Below are 20,789 nucleotides of genomic sequence, written 5' to 3' on the forward strand. Positions count from 1 at the left end.
TATACTTTCTGCTCCTTTTTACCAAAACTGTTTCATAAAATGTATTTCTTATTTCATTGTGTCAGCTTACATTTATCTTTTTCCTTTCTTCTTTCAGTGTGTTCTCTATATGTAGATAAATTTGAGATCCAGATAAGCAGCTCTCCCATTTTAGTTAACTAAGAATATTTTTATTTTACTCTCATTTGTAATATTTATTTTATTTTCTGAGTTCAGCATTCTAGGTTGACAGCTAGATATTATTTCACTTCATTTAAATTATATTTTTGTTGAAAATTCTGTTATTTCTATTTGTCCATTGTCATTAGGTAACCTGCTTTTGTTATTTTTGTTGTTCTCCTGTTTTTAAGACCTTTTTCTTTCTTCGACATTTGATAATATGCATATGAATTTATATTCACTTATCCTGCTAGAAATTTTTACAAATAATTTATTTGGATTTATATCTTTCATAAGTTCTAATCATTATTTCTTTAAATATTATGTTTTCTTCATTTTTGGTCTTCTCTACATCTAAACTTTAATCGATAGTTGTTATAACATTTAATTAATCCTCCATCTCAATCACCATTACATATTTTCTATCTGTGTTTCACATATATTTTCCAGGTCACTAACTTTTCATCAGCTGTATAGTCTTTGCCAGGTTTTGCTTTGTTATAGTACTTATTATCTATTTTAATAGTATACATCAATGTGTTTGTATATATATGTATACATGAACATAGATGCATACTTATACATGTATATGTATTATATGCTTATATGCATATATGTATGTGTATATGTATATAAACCATGTATAACATGCTCTGACTATATCATTTGGATAAAAGTTACATGAATATATTATTTTCTTTGCTGTAAGTTCTGCAGCACATATCACCACTCGATAAGTACTTCTTGATGACTTAATATATATGCACTTCTCTTTTCATATTTTGTTTTTAATTAAACAATATATGTATACTCAACTAAATATAGTTTTATTAACTGATGTAACCCCAAAATTATAACCCAATAGGCTATTGGGTTTTTCTAAATAAAATTATATATAAAATTTACAAATATCAGATATCCTGATAGTGCTTAACTATAGAGGTTCTATCCCTAGATCATACAAATGCTCCATTTTGTAGTCAAATGAGTAAATGAATGAATACATGAATGGAACCAGCCATTTGAATTCTATGATGAGGGAGGGGCAATTACCAGAGAATAGGCCATGTTGATTGGAAAAATATCCAAATACAAATGTTTTGGGGAATAAAAACTAAAATAGTATTGTGATTGGATTATAATGTTGGCAGTTATATCAATTAATAAAGTTTGCATAATTCAGTGTTTTTATTTAATTAAAAATTATAAAACATGATGAAAATATAAGTATATATACTGATCTCATGTAGGTTGCAGAGTTATATAGAGGAGTTCTAATATAATGCCTACTCAGGAAAAAGAAATAGGAGAAAGGAAAATAGCCATTTTATTAGGGAGGCAGTCCTATTAAATAAATACATGCCCAGGAGTGTTCATGTGACAGAAGTCATGTTATTCCTCAGTGGTTATTATTTTAAGCTTCTTCCATAGGTTGAACATCTTTAATATTTAAAATGTAGTACTATAAAATTGCTTACATATACATTTTATATATTTGGAATATACATTTATTTGGACATATCACAGAGACGTTTACACAAAAGTAACTACAGTGTGTTTTATTAGTGACCAAAGAATTTTTAAGAGGGATTTTGACTATCCCTTATTAACCAACCTGGAATGTTAACCATTTGTATATCTTATCTTTTTGCTGTAGCGATGTTTCATAGCAAACAGCATGGGAAATAAGTGGCTTAAAGGCAAAACCACTTATTTTGTGTCCATGGGTATATGAATCAGCTGCATCTCTGCTTGACTCTGCTAAGCTGTACCGGGTTCAGTAAGATTCACCTCCAAGATGCAGGTTTGCTCTAAATGTGTGTTTAGATCCAAGCTGAAAGGACATACCCTATCTGGGATTTGAAATTCTCACACCTGTGGACAGGGGCACAAGAGAGAACTAACCAATCCATGCAAGCACAGATAAAGCCTCTCTTTGGATATGCTCATGTGTCATACCCTCTAACATTGTTTTGGCCAGAGGGAATCACATAGTCAAATGCAACACTCACAGGGTGGGAAAATAAAATACTCCCCTAGAAGTGGGTAAGAAAGATTAATATTTTCTGAATAACAAAATATACCATATTATATAAGTACAACACCAAAGTTGGCTAAATTTTCCTTACGAAAAATACCTACAATGTTCAGTTTGTGTTATACATAAAAAAGAATTAGGAAATATTATATTTCAGAAACATTTGTTTCTGTTTTCCCCAAACTTACTTAGGCTCTTTTGATTTCAGTATTTTAATAAGATTTTGAACAGCTTTTTATAATTTCTTTGCATTGCTTTAGTTTGTGACCAAGAATATTAAACAAGTTTGTTAGAGATTTCAACATATACCATGATTTGGTCTACTAATTAGCTTTATAGAAACAGAAGTGATGAAGTCCCATAGAAGTGTTATTTATGGAGAATCTAAATTTCTTCCAAGTGAACTTGTTTACTATTAACTGTCCTTTGCAAAAAAAAATATATATTTCTATAGCTATATTTAATGAGGAGCATAAATCACACATAATGGACCATGATTCAGATTACCACCAATTTATGATGCTAAAATATGGACTTAGGAATCTTTCTATGACTAGTTCAATTTGTGTTGAAATATTTATGGATGGGGAGAATAGCTTTAATTTTTTTTAAAAACTGCAGCAATGGAACATTGCATGTCTTTGTTTTATTTGGTTTATAAATATTGAAGTCATAAATATTGTTGATTAAAACTAGGAAATGAAAATATAAAGGCAGGCAAGCATGTCAACTTAGAAAACCTGTCTAAACAACAGCAACAACAACAACAACAACAACAAAAATAATTTTGGGGACAAGGAAGACGAGGAGAGAAAAAGAAGTATGTGAATTAATGTTTTATTAATGGAATCAGTCCCCTATTTGCAGAAGCTTGTGACACTGGGTCATTGGGTCGTATACTGAAGGCTAGACCAAGTGGTTCCCACATAGTTAGGAGATCATTTTGATGCTTGCAGTCTTGAGATCTAAAATGTGAATGTCTTCAGTTTAGCAGAAGAGTACATTTTAAAATTTAACTAACATGAGAACATAGTTGATGCATTTCAATATTCTCCTAAATTTAGACTTTTCCTAACACCATAACAATTAGAGGAATGACTAGCTTTTTCAACACTTCACCCAAAGCTAAGGTGTATGATGAGGGGCATTTCCTACTTCTTCATTCTCCTCCTTTTTTCCTTACATGGCTGTGATAATTAATCTCCTACTGATAGTTACTTAGTGTTTTTCTAGCCTTTTTTTTTCTTATCATATAGGTAGTACATGCCTACCTATTTTACATATGTATTTCAGCAATGATTGTGAAAGTGTCGATTGAGTACTGAAAGCCAGATTCTTTGCTCTAGCCACTTATATTTAGAGTAACTCGTTTGTAAATAAATAGGCAATATAAAATCTGTGGGGGGCTTCTCAAGATACCTTATTTTCTGATAAGTGACAGGTGTGAAGAGAGTGTGCATTGCTTCTGTCCCTTTCTCCTTCTTTCTTCCTGGAATACAGACTTGGTTTCTGATGATGAGTTTGACATATTGAAACCATGATGAAACAAGTACAGGAAGAAAACACAAGATGCTTTAAGGATGTCAGGGAAGAATAAGAGAGTCCCCAAACGGGTTAGATTGTTGAACTTCTTTGCCAACATCAAACACTGTCTATGTCCAATTATATGTGGAAAACAAAAGACTATTTTTAAAGGCATGATTTATCAAGTTTTCAGTTCTTTGTGTCAGAAGCACCTGTACACAGTATAGAATATTTATGTAGAATAAATGGTATACAGAATTTCAATTATAAACAATATCAAATTGTCCTTTAAAAATTATTCAAATTTACACTCTACAAACAGCAAATAAGAATGCATGTTATCCTACATCTCTACGATATTGTGTTACTAGTTTATGTATTCACTAACATTTATTAAGTGCTTAATAAATGTGCCCAGCATTGTACTAATTGTAAGAACAGGAAAATAATAAGGCTTCTGCCTTCCATGTTTCCAGTTATGTTTTTAGGTCAATTTTATTTGTTTCCTTCATTAATCCTGCAAAGTTCTTTATATTTTGTGTTTGTTCTATGGTTTAGATCAAGGGACAATATAAGAAGTTTAGAGAATAGATTCTAGAATCAGTATGCTTGGGACAGGAATCTTGTCACCTCTGTAGCTATGTGATGATGGCCCATTTGTTCTACGGTTTAGATCAGGGGACAATATAAGAAGTTTAGAGAATAGATTCTAGAATCAGTATGCTTGGGACAGGAATATTGTCACCTCTATAGCTATGTGATGATGGCCCATTTAACTTCCCTGAGACTCAGTTTCACCTGTAACTTGAGGATAATAAGAATACCTATTGTAAGACTTATGAGTTATACTCAGCACCTAGAACAGATACTGTCTAACGTCACCAAATATTATAAGATTTTCAATTTATAATTAGTTTATATGTATAAATGTTACAAATGTTTGCATATTAATTTGCATATCATTGTCTTTTAAAATTTTGTACTGCTTACAATAGCTTAACTGTAATGTTTGTAGATATTTAATCATATTATCTGAAAATGATGTTTTATATTTCTTTCTGATATTTATACTATTATCTTTGTTATCTAATGGAGTTAATTAGACTTTCCAGAACAATATTTATTATAATTATTATGTTAGAAGGCTTTCTATTTGAAATATAAAATTGCTGTTTCCTAACTATGATATTTTTATCCACCTTGGCATCTATATTTTCTATCTCTCTCATGATTTTGCGGTAATGTTTTTGCATAGTTTTCATACCTTTAAACAATTTGTTCATTATATCAAATTAATTCATTATTTAATTTGTAATTATTCTTTGAATTATTGATTCAAATCAAATTATTTATTGTATTGAAGAAGTCTTTGAAAAAAACTGTACCTAGTCCTTCTAAATGCATAGTAATAGTGTGTGGGCCATATTCTTCCCTCTGACCTCTGTTTAATAAGGCCTATGTATTGGTACCAGGTGAGTAGAACAATTCCCTCTATGTCATCTATTGCCATTAACAGTACTGCATAACCAAGACTTTTCTCTTGATCCAGTAAGCTAGGCTGAACTTATTCAGATGGTAGTCACAGTGTTCTAAGAGAGAAGGCTGAAGCTCTGTTTCAAGGGGCTGGGAAATAGACACCTTTTCATGGGAGGAATTACACATGAAGGTACATGGATACAAAGATTATTTTCTACAAATTATCTATTACACTCTCTGTCACTCCTGAGGAGTCATAGTAAATCTCATTTTGCAATGAGGTTTTTTGTTTTTCTTATTTCCTCATATATAACCTAAAGTATTTGAATCACATAATTACCAAATAATTAGATGAAATTGATAATAATTTGGCAGGTTTTCATGTAAACACTACTACTTGTTTGATATGTAAATGTTGGTGTGTGTTTTGCCATGTATGAAACTCATTACTGCATTACTAGTTCTTGGGCAGTTCAACACCTGAATGCCTATGTCACTTTACTTGGATTAATTGTGTAGCAGCTAAATACCTTGCCTCCCTCCTGGTATATGTAAGACTGTAAGGACTGTACCCAGCTGGGCCCCAAAAGGAGGCCAATAGAATTCACATTTGGTTGTTCCATATAATGTAGGAGCACTTTTTCTTTTCTAAGCAACTGGATAGTAACCATATAATAGAATTCTTAAGAGAAACAGAACATATATATACATAAAATATACCTTTTTTTCTATTGTAAGGAATTTTCTCAAGTGGTTATGGAGGCTGAAAAGCTGAGATGTCCCAAGATATGCAGTTGGCAAGGTGAAGACCCAGAAGAACTGATGGCATAAGTTCCAGTCTAAGGCCAAAGTACGTGTCAACAGCAGAAGTTCCAATATGAGTCTGAGTCAAAAGGCAGGAGAAGACCAATGTCCCACCTCAAAGACAATTAGGAAGAGAAACTAAACTCTCCCTTACTCAGCTTTTTATTCTACTTAGGTCTCCAATGATTAGATGAGGCCTGTCCACATTGGGGAGGGCAATCTGTTGTGCTCTGTCTACTGACTCCAATGTTAATTTATCCAGCAATACCTTCACAGATACATCCAGAATAATTTTTAACCAAATATCTGGATACCCCGTGGCACAGTCAAGTTGACACATAAAATTAACTATCACAAACCATTATTTTTTGATTACACATAGATAGTAGAAATAACTGTTCCTATCTCTGCATTATTAAATCCTTCCTGGGATATCAAGAAACCATATTATCCAACAATTACTTTTGACTACCCTTGTTCCCTCACCTCTCCCCACTACACTGGGCTGCACTCTCCCTTCCTCTCTACTAGGTGTTTGGAAGATGATTAGCAGCAGTAAAATTGGTTAGGTTTTATTCATATTCCAAGAAATTGAATTTGTGTCTCTTTAAGGCATATGCATTTAAAGAAAAAATAACTTATTTTATTTGCACCTTTGATACTAAAAATAAAATATAATCAATCAATCATCCTTCATCACAAAAATACTTTTATCTTTAGTGTACCCACTTACTTAGGAAATTGAACTGAAAAATTTCCTAAAGATTTTCAAGAATTAAGAGTAGATATGAAGAGTAATACCTAGGAACAAACTATAAGTGACTACCCACAAACAGAGATGGCTGATTATAAAAAAAAATCACAGAACAAAGAGTTATGAATTATATAGTTCTGAACTAGGTGTGTATGTGTAAGCACATGCAGGAAGGGGAGTTCATACACCAAAACTCCAAAACAAAATTAGAAACATGGAAGAAAAATATATATTTATTAGAAAACAAACAAAAGCCTTTCTTGGTAGTAAGAGGAATCACTTAATTAGAGTCATTAAAAGAAGGAATTCCCTTAATATAGAATTCAAGATCTCTTTTATTATTTTTCTCTCACTTTAAATACCATTGGGATGAAAAAGGAAAAAAAGCAAATAAAAATATTGGTGTCTAATTTTACTTGAAAACTTGTGTACAGGTCAGGTAGTTACCAGTGCATTGTTTTCAATAAAATTGAAGATGACTTAATCTAGTTATCCATGGAGATATTGTTACAACAAATTCTGATGATAATGAGTTGTTTTGTTTGTTTTTTGGCATATAAATCAGAATAAGATTAAAGCATTCAGTGACTTTGCTATAGAAAAATTATTTCTGTGTAATTTTTTTTTTTTTTTTTTTTTTTTTTTTTTTGTTGTGTTTTTTTTTTTTTTTTTTTTTTTTTTTTTTTTTTTGGCTACACAGCTTGTGGGATCTTAGTTTCCTGACCAGGGATCGAACCTGTGCCCCTGCAGTGGAAGCACAGAGTCTTGGACCACCAGGGAAGTCCCTCCATGTAATTATCTTTATGAAAAAGTTTTTCAGTGATTACTCATTGTAGCATTCAGAAATTATCATCCAAATACATAAACTGATGAAAATAATACAAAACATCCATTTCATTAAGTTGGGCATTCCAATAAACATAAACTTTATATATTTGCAAATTATCTAAATGTGTTCTATTTATAATGTGTTGATCAATTGCTTGCTATTTATAAAGATTACTAAAGTCAGAAAAGTTTTTAAAAATTAGACTTAGCACAATATAAGTACAGAAGATGTTAATGCATATGCATGTTTTTGTTGTAGAGAAGAGGACATAGTCAGACTTTAAGAAATATACATCACACTAAAACAAAACTTGCATTGTAAAAGTAGAAATATCAATCCAAAGAGGAAAGGAAGGTAGTCTTACATTGGTCTAAGTAAATGATTTGCAAACTCCAGTTTAGCCATAATTTTGCTCTTCAAGTAGTATATAATAGAAGACTTGGGGTGGGGGAGATTAAGTGTGGCTGTGCTAATTGAAAGGGAATGGGACAAATATCTAATATCCAGGAGAATTCCTGAGACTGTAAATTACAGATTTGAACATATTGTATTTGATGATATCTATATACCTTTCCAAGTATGACTATTTTATGAAACATAATTAAAATACTGTCTTTAAATGGTGGCATTCACACATTTTGTCTTCAAAGTATTTATAATTCAGTTTTATAAAGTTGTATTTCTGTACTGATTATAATTTCTGTACTGATTATATTTAAATTCTATTAAAATTTTAATAAGCATTTTCATCTATAAACAGTTTAAATAATGTAGAAGTGTAACATATGAAATAGAGTCACCATCCCATGCTGATCTTCATATTTATTTTCTCCACAGGAATTCATACTGTTACAGTTTTGCATGTATCTTTCTCTATTTTAATATTATAAATGTATAATGTGTATAAATATTTTAAAAATTTTAAATGTATACGTTATATAAAGGTAAAGCAAAATACCTCTCTTTCAAACTATAGGGTAATGTGAAACAATGTTCTGGGGGGACAAGATGGTGGAGTAGAAGGACCTTGAACTCACCACCTCCCACGAGAACACCAAAATTACAACAACTAACTAACTAATTGCTGAACAACCATTGATTAAAAAAAAAAGACTGAAATATACCAAAAAAGATATTCTACATCCAAAGACAAAGAAAGATGAAACCACAATGAGACTGTAGGATGGGTGTGCTTGTGAAATTATCAGACTCCATACCCCTGGGTAACCAACCCACAAACAGGAGAATAATTATATCACAGAAGTTCTCCATTGGGAGTGAGAGCTCTGAGCCCCATATCAGGCTCCCTAGCCTGGGGGTCTGGCATCAAGAGGAGCAGCCCCCAGAGCATTTGGCTTTGAAGGCCAGCAGGACTTGATCACAGGAGCTCCACAGGACTGGGGGAAACAGCGACTTCATTCTTGGAGAGTACACACAAGGTCTCCTATGCACCAGGACTGAGGACAAAAGCAGTCACAACAAAGGATGATAGACCAGACCTACCTGCTTGTCTTGGAGGGTCTCCAGGGCAGGCAGGGGGTTGTGTAGCTATCTATCTGGGGACATAAAAGCTGGTGGTGAACATATACAGGAGTATTCATCTGAAGGCTGACATCTTGCTTGGGTCATTATCACCAAGACCTGGCACCACCCAATATCCTGTAGGCTCCAGTGCTAGGATACCTCAGGCCAAACAACAAATGGGCTGAAGACAGCCCCACCCATCATCAGACATGCTACCTAAAAACTTCCTGAACCCACAGTCACCTCTAGACATGCCCCTAGACATGGCCCTGGCTCACCAGAGGGGCCAGGACCCAGCTCTACTCACCAGTGGACAGGCAATGGTCCCTCCCACTAGGAAGCCTGCACAAGATTCTAGAACAGCCTCATCCACCAGGGAGCAGACACCAGAAGCAAAGAAAACTAAAATCCCACAGCCTGTGGAACTGAGTCAGAACCTACCCTAGGGCCAGCTGGTCCCTGGCCCTTAGGTGATGAGAGGAGAGTATAGTGCTGGGACACACAGGATATCCCTACAGAGGGCCACTTCTCCAAGGTCAAGAAGTATAACTAACCTTCCACGTACATAAAAATACACATAGAAATTTAGACAAATTGAAACAGCAGAGGAATATGTTCCAGATGAAGGAATAAGATAAAACACCAGAAAAACAACTAAGTGATGTGGAGATAGGCAGTCTACCCAAGAGTTTAATGATTGAAAGATGCTCCAAGAACTTGGGAAAATAATAGATGAACAGAACAAAAAGTTAAAAGAAGTTTTTAATAAAGTGTTAGGAAATATAAAGAACAACCGAACAGAGTTGAAAAATACACTAACTGAAATGAAATTAAGGGGCTTTTGGGACAATGTCAAACACACCAACATTCATTCACATTATAGGGGTCCCAGAAGGAGAAGAGAGAGAGAAAGGGCCTGAGAAAATGTTTGAAGAGATAATAGCTGAAAACTTCCCTTAACATGGGAAAGGAAACAGCCAAGTCCAGGAAGAGCAGAAAATCCCATACAGGATTAACCCAAGGAGAAACATGCCAAGACACATAGTAATAAAATTGAAAAAAAGAAAAGATAAAAAGAAAATATTAAAAAACAATGAAGGAAAAGCAACAAATAACAAACATACAAGGGAACCCCTGTAAAGTTATCAGCTGATTTTTCAGCAGAAACTCTACAGGCCAGAGGGAGTGGCATGATATATTTAAAGTGATGAAAAGGAAAAACCTACAGACAAGAATACTCTAACCAGCAAGGTTCTTGTTCAGATTTGAAGGAAAAATCAAAAGGTTTACAGACAAGCAAAAGCTAAAGGAATTTAGCACCACTAAACCAGCCTTACAACAAATGCTAAAGGGAGTTCTCTGGGTGGAAAATAAAAAGCTACAAATGAAACAAGAAAATTATGAAATGGGAAAGCTCACTGTTAAAGGTAAACATATAGTAAAGGGAGGGAGGCAGCCACACACAAATGTATCTAAAGCAGTAATCATGAGAGGAGGAGGGTACAAATGCAGGATAACTGGAATGCATTTGAAATTAAGAGATCAGCAACTCAAAATAACCATGTATATATATAGACTGCTATATCAAAACATCATGGTAACTGCAAACCAAAAATCTGTAAGAGACATACACACAAAAAAGTAAAAGGGATCCAAACACAACAGTAATAAAAGTCAACAAATCACACAAAAAAAGAACAAATAATGAAAGGAAGAAAAAAGACCTAAAAAAAACAAATCCAAAACAATTGACAAAGTTGCAGTAAAAAATTACATATCGATAATTACCTTATGTGTAAACAGATTAAATGCTCCAACCAAAAGGCATAGACTGGCTGAATGGATACAGAAACAAGACCTGTATATATGCTGTCTGCAAGAGATCCACAACAGATCTAGAGACACATACAAACTGAACTGAGGGGATGGGAAAAAGTTATTCCATGCAAATGAACATCAAAAGAAAGCTTCAGTAGCAATACTTATATCAGACAAAATAGACTATAAATAATGTTGAGAGAGAAAGAAGGACATTGCATAATGATCAATGGATCAATCCAAGAAGAATCTATAAAAGTTGTAATATATATATGTACCCAATGTAGGAGCACCTCAATGTATAAGGCAAATACTAGCAGCCATAAAGGGAGAAATTGACAGTAACACAATAATAGTGGGGGACTTTAGCACCCTACTTACATCAATGGACAGATTATTCAGACAGAAAATCAATAAGTAAACACAGGCCTTAAATGACAATAAGACCAGATGGACATAATTGATATTTATAGAGCAGTCCACCTGAAAGCAGCAGAATACACATTCTTTTCAAGTGCACATGGAACATTCTCCAGGATAGATCACATGCTGGGCCACAAAGCAAGCCTCTGTAAATTTAAGAAAATTAAATCATATAAAACATCTTTTCTGACCACAATGTTATGAGATTAGAAATCAACTACAAGAAACAAATGGCAAAAAACACAAACACATGGAGGCTAAACAATACGCTACTAAACCAATGGATCACTGACAAAATCAAAGAGGAAATCAAAAATACCTAGAGACAAATGGAAATGAAAATATGATGATCTAAAACCTATGGGATGCAGAAAAGAAGCTCTAAGAGAGAAGTTTATAATGATATACACTTACCTCAGGAAACCAGAAAAATCTCAAACAAACAACCTAACATTATACCTAAAGAAAGAACAAACAAAGCCAAAAATTAGTAGAAGGAAAGAAATCATAAAGATGAGAGCAGAAATAAATGAAATAGAGACTAAAAAACAATAGAAAAGATTAAAAAACAAAACTAAAAGCTTTCTTCAAAAAGATAAAGTGAATAAAATTGATAAACTTTTAGCCAGCCTTATCAAGAAAAAAAGGGAGAGGGCCCAAATCAATAACATTAAAAATGAAAAAGGAGAAGTTACAAGCAACACCATAGAAATACAAAGGATCATAAGAGAGTACAAAAAGCAACTATACACCAGTAAAATGGACAACCTAGAAGAAATAGACAAATTCTTAGAAAGGTACAGTCTCCTAAGACTGAACCAGGGAGAAATAGAAAAAATGAACAGACTAATTACAAGTACTGAAATTGAATCTGTGATTTAAAAAGTCCCAACAAACAAAAATTCAGGACCAAATGGCTTAACAGGAGAATTCTATCAAACATTTAGAGAAAAGTTAACACCTACCCTTTTGAAACTATTCCAAAAGTTTGCAGAGGTAGGAACACTCCCAAACTCATTCTATGAGACCACCATCACCCTGATGCCAAAACTAGAAAAAGATACCACAAAAAAAGAAAATTACAGGCCAATATCACTTATGAACATAGATGTAGAAATCCTCAATAAAACACTAGCAAACCAAATCCAAGAATACATTAAAAGGATCATGCACCATGATCAACTGAGATTTACCCCAGGGATGCAAGGATTTTTATATATCCACAAATCAATCAGTGTGATACACCACATTAACAAATTGAAGAATAAAAACGATATAATCATCTCAGTTTATGCAGAAAAATCTTTTGATAAAATTCAAAATCCATTCATGATAAAAACTCTCCAGAAAGTGGGCATAGAGGGAACCTACCTCAACACAATAAAGGCCATATATGACAAACCCACAGCTAACATTACACTTAATGGTGGAAAGCTGAAAGCATTTCCCCTGGGATCAGGAACAAGACAAGGATGTCCACTCTTGCCACTTTTATTCAACATAGTATTGGCATTCCTAGCCATGGCAATCAGAGAAGAAACATAAATAAAAGGAATAGAATTGGAAATGGAAAAGTAAAACTGTTACTGTCTGTAGGTGACATGATACTGTACATAGAAAATCCTAAAGATGCTACCAGAAAATGACTAGAGCTCATCAATGAGTCTGGTAAAGTTGCAGGACACAAAATTAGTATACAGAAATCTGTTGGATTTCTATACACTAACAACAGACTATCAGAAAGAGAAATTAAGGAAACATTTCCATTTACCATTGCATCAAAAAGAGTAAAATACCTGGGAATAAACCTACCTAAGGAGGCAAAAGACCTGGACTCAGAAAAATGAGACACTGATGAAAGAAATTGCTGTTGACACAAACAGGTGGAAAGATATACTATATTCTTAGATTGGAAGATTCAGTATTGTTAAAATGACCACACTACCCAAGGCAATCTACGTATTCATTGCAATTCCTATCAAGTTACTAACAGCATTTTAAACAGAATAAAATTGTTTTAACTTGTATGAAAAAACAAAAGACCCCATACAGCCAAAATAATCTTGAAAAAGAAAACCGGAGCTGGATGAATCAGGCTATATGGCTGCAAGCTATACTACAAAGCTACAGTAATTAAAACAGTATGGTACTGGCACAAAAACAGAACTATAGATCAATGGAACAGGATAGAAAGGCCAGAAATAAACCCATGCACCTATGGTCAATTAATCTATGACAAAGGAGGCAAGTCTATAAAATGGAGAAAAGACAGTCTCTTCAAAAAGTGATGCTAGGAAAACTGCAAAGCTACATGTAAAAGAATGAAATTAGAACATTCCCTAACACCAGACACAAAAATAAACTCAAAATGGATTAAATACCTAAATATAAAACAAGATACTATAAAAGTCTTAGAGGAAAACATAGGCAGAACACTCTTTGACATAAATAGTAGCAATATTTTTTATATCTGTCTCATAGAGTAATGGAAATAAAAACGAAAATAAATGTGACCTAATTAAACTTAAAAGCTTTTGCACAGCAAAGGAAATCATAAACAAAATAGAAAGACAACTTACAGAATGGGAGAAAATATTTGCAAATGATGCAACTGATGAGGGATTAAACTCCAAAATATACAAAAAGCTCATGCAGCTCAATGTCAAAAAATCCCAAAAATCCTAATCAAAAAATGGGCAGAAAATCTAAATAGACATTTCTTCAAAGAAGCAGATGGCCAAAATGCACATTAAAAGAGGCTCAACACTGCTAATTATTAGAGAAATGCAAATCATTACTAAAGTGAGGTAGTTTACATCAAAAATTCTGCAAATAATCAATGTTGGAGAGGGTGTGGAGAAAAGGGACCCCTCCTACACTGTAGGTGGGAATGTAAATTGGTAAAGCCACTATGGAGTTTCTTTAAAAAAATAAAAATAGAGCTACTATATGATCCTGCAATCCCCATCCTGAGCACATACCTGGAGAAAACCATAATTTGAAAAGATACATGCACTCCAGTGTTTATAGTAGCACTTTTTACAATAGCTAAGACATGGAAACAACCTATGTGTCTATCGACAGATGAATGGATAAAGAACATGTGGTATGTGTACACAGTGGAATACTACTCAGCCAGAAAAAGAATGAAATAATGCAATTTGCAGCCACATGGATGGACCTAGAGATGATCATACTAAATGTGGTAAGGTAGACAGAGAAAGATAAATATCATATGATATCACTTATATGCGGAATCTAAAAAAAAGATACAAATGAACTATTTACAAAACAGAAACAGACTCAAAGACATAGAAAACAAACTTATGGTTAGCAAAGTTGAAAGGTGGGGGGCGTAAATTAGGAATTTGGAATTAAAATATACACACTGCTATATGTACAATAGATGACCAACAAGGACCTACTGTATAGCACAGGGAACTATATTCAATATCTTGTAATAACCCATAATGGAAGAGAATATAAAAAATAATATATATGCTTATATATATATGTAGAGCAATCACTTTGCTGTACATCTGAAGCTAACACAACATTGTAAAAGACTCTATTTCAATTAAAAAAAAAGAAATTTAGAAAATAATGTTCTGGGCTTACAAGAAAAACAGAAGACTTAGCGTCAGTAATAAAGAAAGCATTGAATACCAGAATCCTGAGCATGTAAGCTAATGCTGCAGCAACTCTGAGGATGTGAGAGGAGGGAGTTAATCCAAAATTTTTAAAACGGATAGGAGATGAATACATTATCCTCAGAAGGCAGAAAGTTGAAACTGACACTCTTACACAAATACAGCTGCTGTATAGAAAACTCCATATTTCTATTTCATCTGTACATACTAAGTCTAGTCCAAAGTCCCATCGTTTTCCATTTTTAAGCAAATTTGTAGAGGTCCCAAGAGTAGACAACATTTTTATTATAGTTGGTTAATCATGTTAACTAAATGGATACATATATCACATATAGTATATTTACTGAATATATATATTCTATACAATGGAATATATGTTATACATACATAATCCATTATATGAAACCAAAATTCCTGCAAGAAGAAATAAGAAATTTGAATGGTCATATATTTAAATAAAGTAAATCATTATTAAAGTCCTTGTGTCAGAAATCTCAGTATCTTCAAAGTCAACTCTTTAAAAGATTAAACAAAAATATCAATCTTATAATTATCTCTTACAGAAGTGAAAAACAAGTATATATTTCGCAAATTGTACTTTGAGACGAGAATTGCAATGGTAGTAAAAGTTCTTTTCATAAGACAAAGAAATTATAGCCCAATCTCCCTCATATATTTAGCAAAATAATTGAATTAGTAAAGAATAGAAAACATTTTTATTTATAGGTGATATGATTATATGTATAGAAAATTCAAGCAAATTTATTGAAAAAATATTAGGATTAGCAAATTTAGCATCGTTACTAAAGGAAATATATTGATAAAACAATAATTGTAATTTGAGACTGCCAATAAAAATTAAACAAATGATAAATGATCTCAATAACCTCAAATATCTATGGATCAGATTAAGATGTCAGAGTAAGAAGACATGGAGCTTACCTCCCCACCCCCTTCAACAAACACATCTATAATACATCTATATATGGAATAATTCTCATGGAAAACTAACTGGAAACTGTCAGAACATCTATATAACAAAAGCTACATGAAAGATTTCCATGTAACAGAATAGGAAGGAAAAAGGCATAGGGTTGGAATGTCTACCCCTGGGAGGGATCCAAAAGGAAGAGAATGTTCACACAAGCAGACTCTTGTCCTGAGGAGGGAGTGGGTTGAGCCAGAGACTGGTCATCCCAGTCCTGGGGTCCTGTGCAGATGAGGAGACAAGCCTCCCTGGCTGCTGGGAGAACTTCTGGGATAGATAGAAGGGCTAGAGAAGCTTACATTCTACTCATGATGATTGCATGAGTGCTGGCTTGCAACAAACAGGGCTGAGAGAGCTCTGCACTGGTAGATACCACCTCACTGCACTCCCCAATCTAAGTGGGGAAACACCCTTGCCCCACTTACTCCACACCACAGCTTGGGGCTAGATCTGAAGCATACAAGGCCTGGAGGAAAGACTGATCTAGGGATGCAGAGGTGGCCCAGGGGCCTGTGATCTGATCTGGGTGGGGCAGTAGCCATCTCAGCACTTATTCAGGCAGCCCCTTGGGAAACACCATGATCAGGAGGTGGCAGTCCATCTCCCAGTCGAGCAAGTGCACTGGCCCACTCCATACCACAGCTTTGTGCTGGATCTGGAGCAGACAGGTTCTGAGAGAAGAATACCATAGAGGCAGTCCAGATCTCTGGTGTCAGTGTAGCTGCATCAGTTTCTGCAACCACAATGCTCCAATCCACAGCTCCATCCTAGCAAAGGCTCCAGCCCAGCTCATTCCATGTCATAACCTTTCCCTAGATCTAGGATGACCACAACAGGGAAAGGGACACAACCTTGTGTTGCATCTAAGCTGAGTTGTGGATGGCTGCACAGGTAGCAAGTTGGACCTCTGTGAACAGACAGACCTCACTTGCTACAGGACTCCCCTTCCTTTGGATAGGGCATGCACTCAAAGGGAATGGAGCCTGATTGAATCCAATCCTCAGGGCCTCTACTCCAACAACTGAGGAGCAAACACGGACCCTAACAGGGTGGGAACAGCCACAGAGCAGAGAGGATGTCCTGCCTCACACCCTGAACAGATTTTAGCTCCCCCAACACTAACTACACCTCCTATAAAAGTGATAGGGGCCAGAACACCCTGAGAAAAGACATGGCTGGCATCCCCATCAAAACCAGCCCAAGCACCAAAGACATTGGACAAACACAGTCTACACAGAGATGCTCCCACAAAATAAAATTTAAAAAAAAAACGCTTCAAGACCACCATAGCTAGCTGTTACTCCTGGATTCATAGAACCAGAGAAAGTAAGTAAAATGAAAAGAGGAATGATTCCCAGTTAAAAGAGCAAGAGAAATAACCTGAAAGAATAAATAGTGAAACATAGATCACCAGTCAACCAGCCCCTGAGTTCAAAAAGATGGTAATAAAAATTCTAACTGAATTAAAAAAGATTATTGATATAAACACAGATCACTGTAGCAAGGAACTAACAATTATAAAGAAGATCCAATGAAAAATAGATAATTCAATTTCTGAGATAAAAAGCAATCTAGAAGCAATGACTAACTGACTAAATGACACAGAAGAACAAATAAGTGATCCAAATGATAGAATAATGGAAAACACTCAAACAGAGCAGCAGACAAAAAGACAAAAAAAAAAAAAGGCAACATATAAGATGTATGGAATATTATAAAACATGCAAACCTATGTATAGGGGTTCCAGAAGAAGAGAGAGAGAGAGAAGGGGATCAAAAATATATATGAGGCAATTGGAGCTGAAAATTTCCCAGACTTGAAGTAAACAGATAATCCAGGTATAGGAAGCACAGAGGGTCCCAAACAAGATGAATTCAAACAGACCCACACCAAGACATATCATAATTAAAATGGCAAAAGTTAAATAGAGGATTCTAAAGGCAGCAAGAGAAAAATAGAGTCAGTTACAAGGGAACACAAGTAAGACTAACTGGTTTCTCTGCAGAAACTTTGCAGGCCAAAAGGGACTGGCATAATATATTCAAAGTCCTGAAAAGGAAAAACCTGCAATCTAGGATACTCTACCCAACAAGAATATCATTTAGAATAGAAGGAGAAATAAAGGATTTCTCAGACAAAAACAAACAAACAAACAAACAAAAACAACTAAAAGAATTCAGCAATACTAAGCCTACCCTAAAAGAAATATTTAAAGGTCTTCTCTAAATCGAAAAGAATCTACAGTCTACAGGAAATGGAAAAATGGCAATAGGAAAGTCAAGTATAAAAAATGACTGAAGATCACTTAAACCAGTACATAGATTTAAAAAAATCAAAAAAATATATATAACTAAAATAAACAGTAAAAGGATAAGCTTGAAGATGTAAAGTACAATAGGATATCAAAATCACAAAATGTGGTTGTGGGGGGAAGGACATAGATCTTTTAGAATGTGTTTGAACTTAAATGACTATCACAGTTTAAAGCAAGTAGATATAGTTATGGGTCAACGCACGTAAACTCCATGGTAACTGCAAATCAAAAAAATGCAATAGATATACAAACACCAAAAAGAAAGGAACTCAAGTATACTACAAAAGGAAACCAAACAAAAAGAAAAACAGAAAGAAATCAACAAAGAACTATAAAAACAACTAGAAAACAAGGAACAAAATGGCAATAAGTATATAACTATCAATAATTATCTTAAATGTCAATGGAATGCAAGATGCAGTTATATGCCAACAAATTGGACAACTTAAATAGACAAATTTCTAGAAACATACAACTTGCCAAGACTGAGTCAAGAAGAAACAGACAATATGAGCAGACCATCACTAGAAGTGAAAGAGAATCTATAATAAAAATTAAAAACCCTACAAACTAAAGTCTAGAACTGAATGGCTTCACAGGGAAATTCTACCAAATATATAAAGAAATTATATACCTATCCTTCTCAAACTCCTCCAAAAATTGAAGAGGAGGGAATGCTCCCCAATTCATTTTATGAGGCCATCATTACCCTGATACAAAACCCAACAAGGACACAGCAAAAAAAGAAAATGACAGGCCAATATATCTGATAAATATAGATATAAAAATCCTCAAGAAACTATTATCAAACCAAATTCAACAATATATAAAAAGGATCATACACCATGATCAAGTGGGATTTATTCCTCTGTCACAAGGATGGTTCAACATACACAAATCAATCAATGTGACACACCACATTAACAAAAGAAAAACCAAAGACCAAATGATCATCACAAAAACTGCAGAAAAATCATTTGACAAATTTCAACATCCATTCATGATAAAACTTTCAGCCAAGTGGGTACAGAAAGAACTTCTCTCAACATTTATGTTAAATCCATAGGCAACATAATACTCAACACTGAAAAACTGAAAGCCTTCCTGTTAAATTCAGGAGCAAGACAAGGATGCCCACTCTCACCATGTCTATTTAACATAATATTGGAAGTCCTAGCCACAGCAATCAGACAAGAAAAAGAAATAAAAGATATCAAATCAGAAGAGAAGAGGTAAAACTGTCACTATTTGCAGATGATATGATATTCTATATAGAGAATCCTAAGGTCTTCACACAAAACTATTAGAACTAATAAATGAATTCAGCGAGGTTGCAGGATATGAGATGAATATACAGAAGTCTGTTGCATTTCTATACACTAATAATGAAATATCAGAAAGAGAAAGTAAATAATCCCATTTAAAATTGCATCAAAAATGAAATAAAATACTTAAGAATAAACTTAAAAAAGATAAAAGACCAGTATGCTGAAAACTATAAGATATTGAAGAGGGAAACTGAAGATGATTCAAAGAAATGGAAAGATATCCTGTGCTCTTGGATTGGAAGAATATTGTTAAAGTGGCTAAAAGCAATCTACAGATTTAATGCAATCCCTATCAAAATATCCATGACATTTTTCACAGAACTAGAACAAATCATCCTAAAATTTATATAAAACCACAAAAGACCCAGAATTGCAAAAACAATCCTGAGAAAAAAGAACACAGCTCAGAGTATAACACTTTCAGACCTCAGACTATACTACAAAGCTACAGTAATCAAAACAGGATGATATTAACACAAAAATGTATAAACAGATCAGTGGAACAGACAGCCCAGAAATAAACCCACACACCTAGAGTTATATAATCTATGACAAAGTAGACAAGAATATACAGTGGAGAAAAGACAGTCTCTTCAATATGTGGTATTGGAAAAGCTGGGCAGCTACATGTAAAAAATGAAATTAGAACATTCCCTAACACCATATACAAAATTAAATTCAAAATGGTTTAAAGGCCTAAATGTAAGACACGACAACATAAAACTCCTAGGAGAGAATGTAGGCAAAATATTCTTTGACATAAATCATAGAAATATTTTCTTAGATCAGTCTTCCAAGGCAAAAGAAATATAAGCAAAAATAAACATATAAGGCCCAATCCAACTCCAAGCTTTTGCACAACAAAGGAAACCATCAACAAAATGAAAAGGTAACCTGTGGAATGCAAGAAAATATTTGCAAATAATGTGACTGACAAAGGCATTAATATCTAAACTATACAAATAGCTCATACAAATCAACACCAAAAAACCCCCAAACAATCCAATCAAAATATGGGCAGAAGAACTGAAGAGACATTTTCCCAAATAAGACATACATATGGGCAACAGGCACAAGAAAAGATGTTCAACATTGCTAATTATTAGAGAAATTCAAATCAACACCACAATTAGGTATCACCTTATACCAGTTAGACTGT

This window comes from Lipotes vexillifer, unplaced genomic scaffold (assembly GCF_000442215.2).
Source record: "Lipotes vexillifer unplaced genomic scaffold, Lipotes_vexillifer_v1.1 scaffold190, whole genome shotgun sequence".
Classification (NCBI taxonomy): domain Eukaryota; kingdom Metazoa; phylum Chordata; class Mammalia; order Artiodactyla; family Lipotidae; genus Lipotes; species Lipotes vexillifer.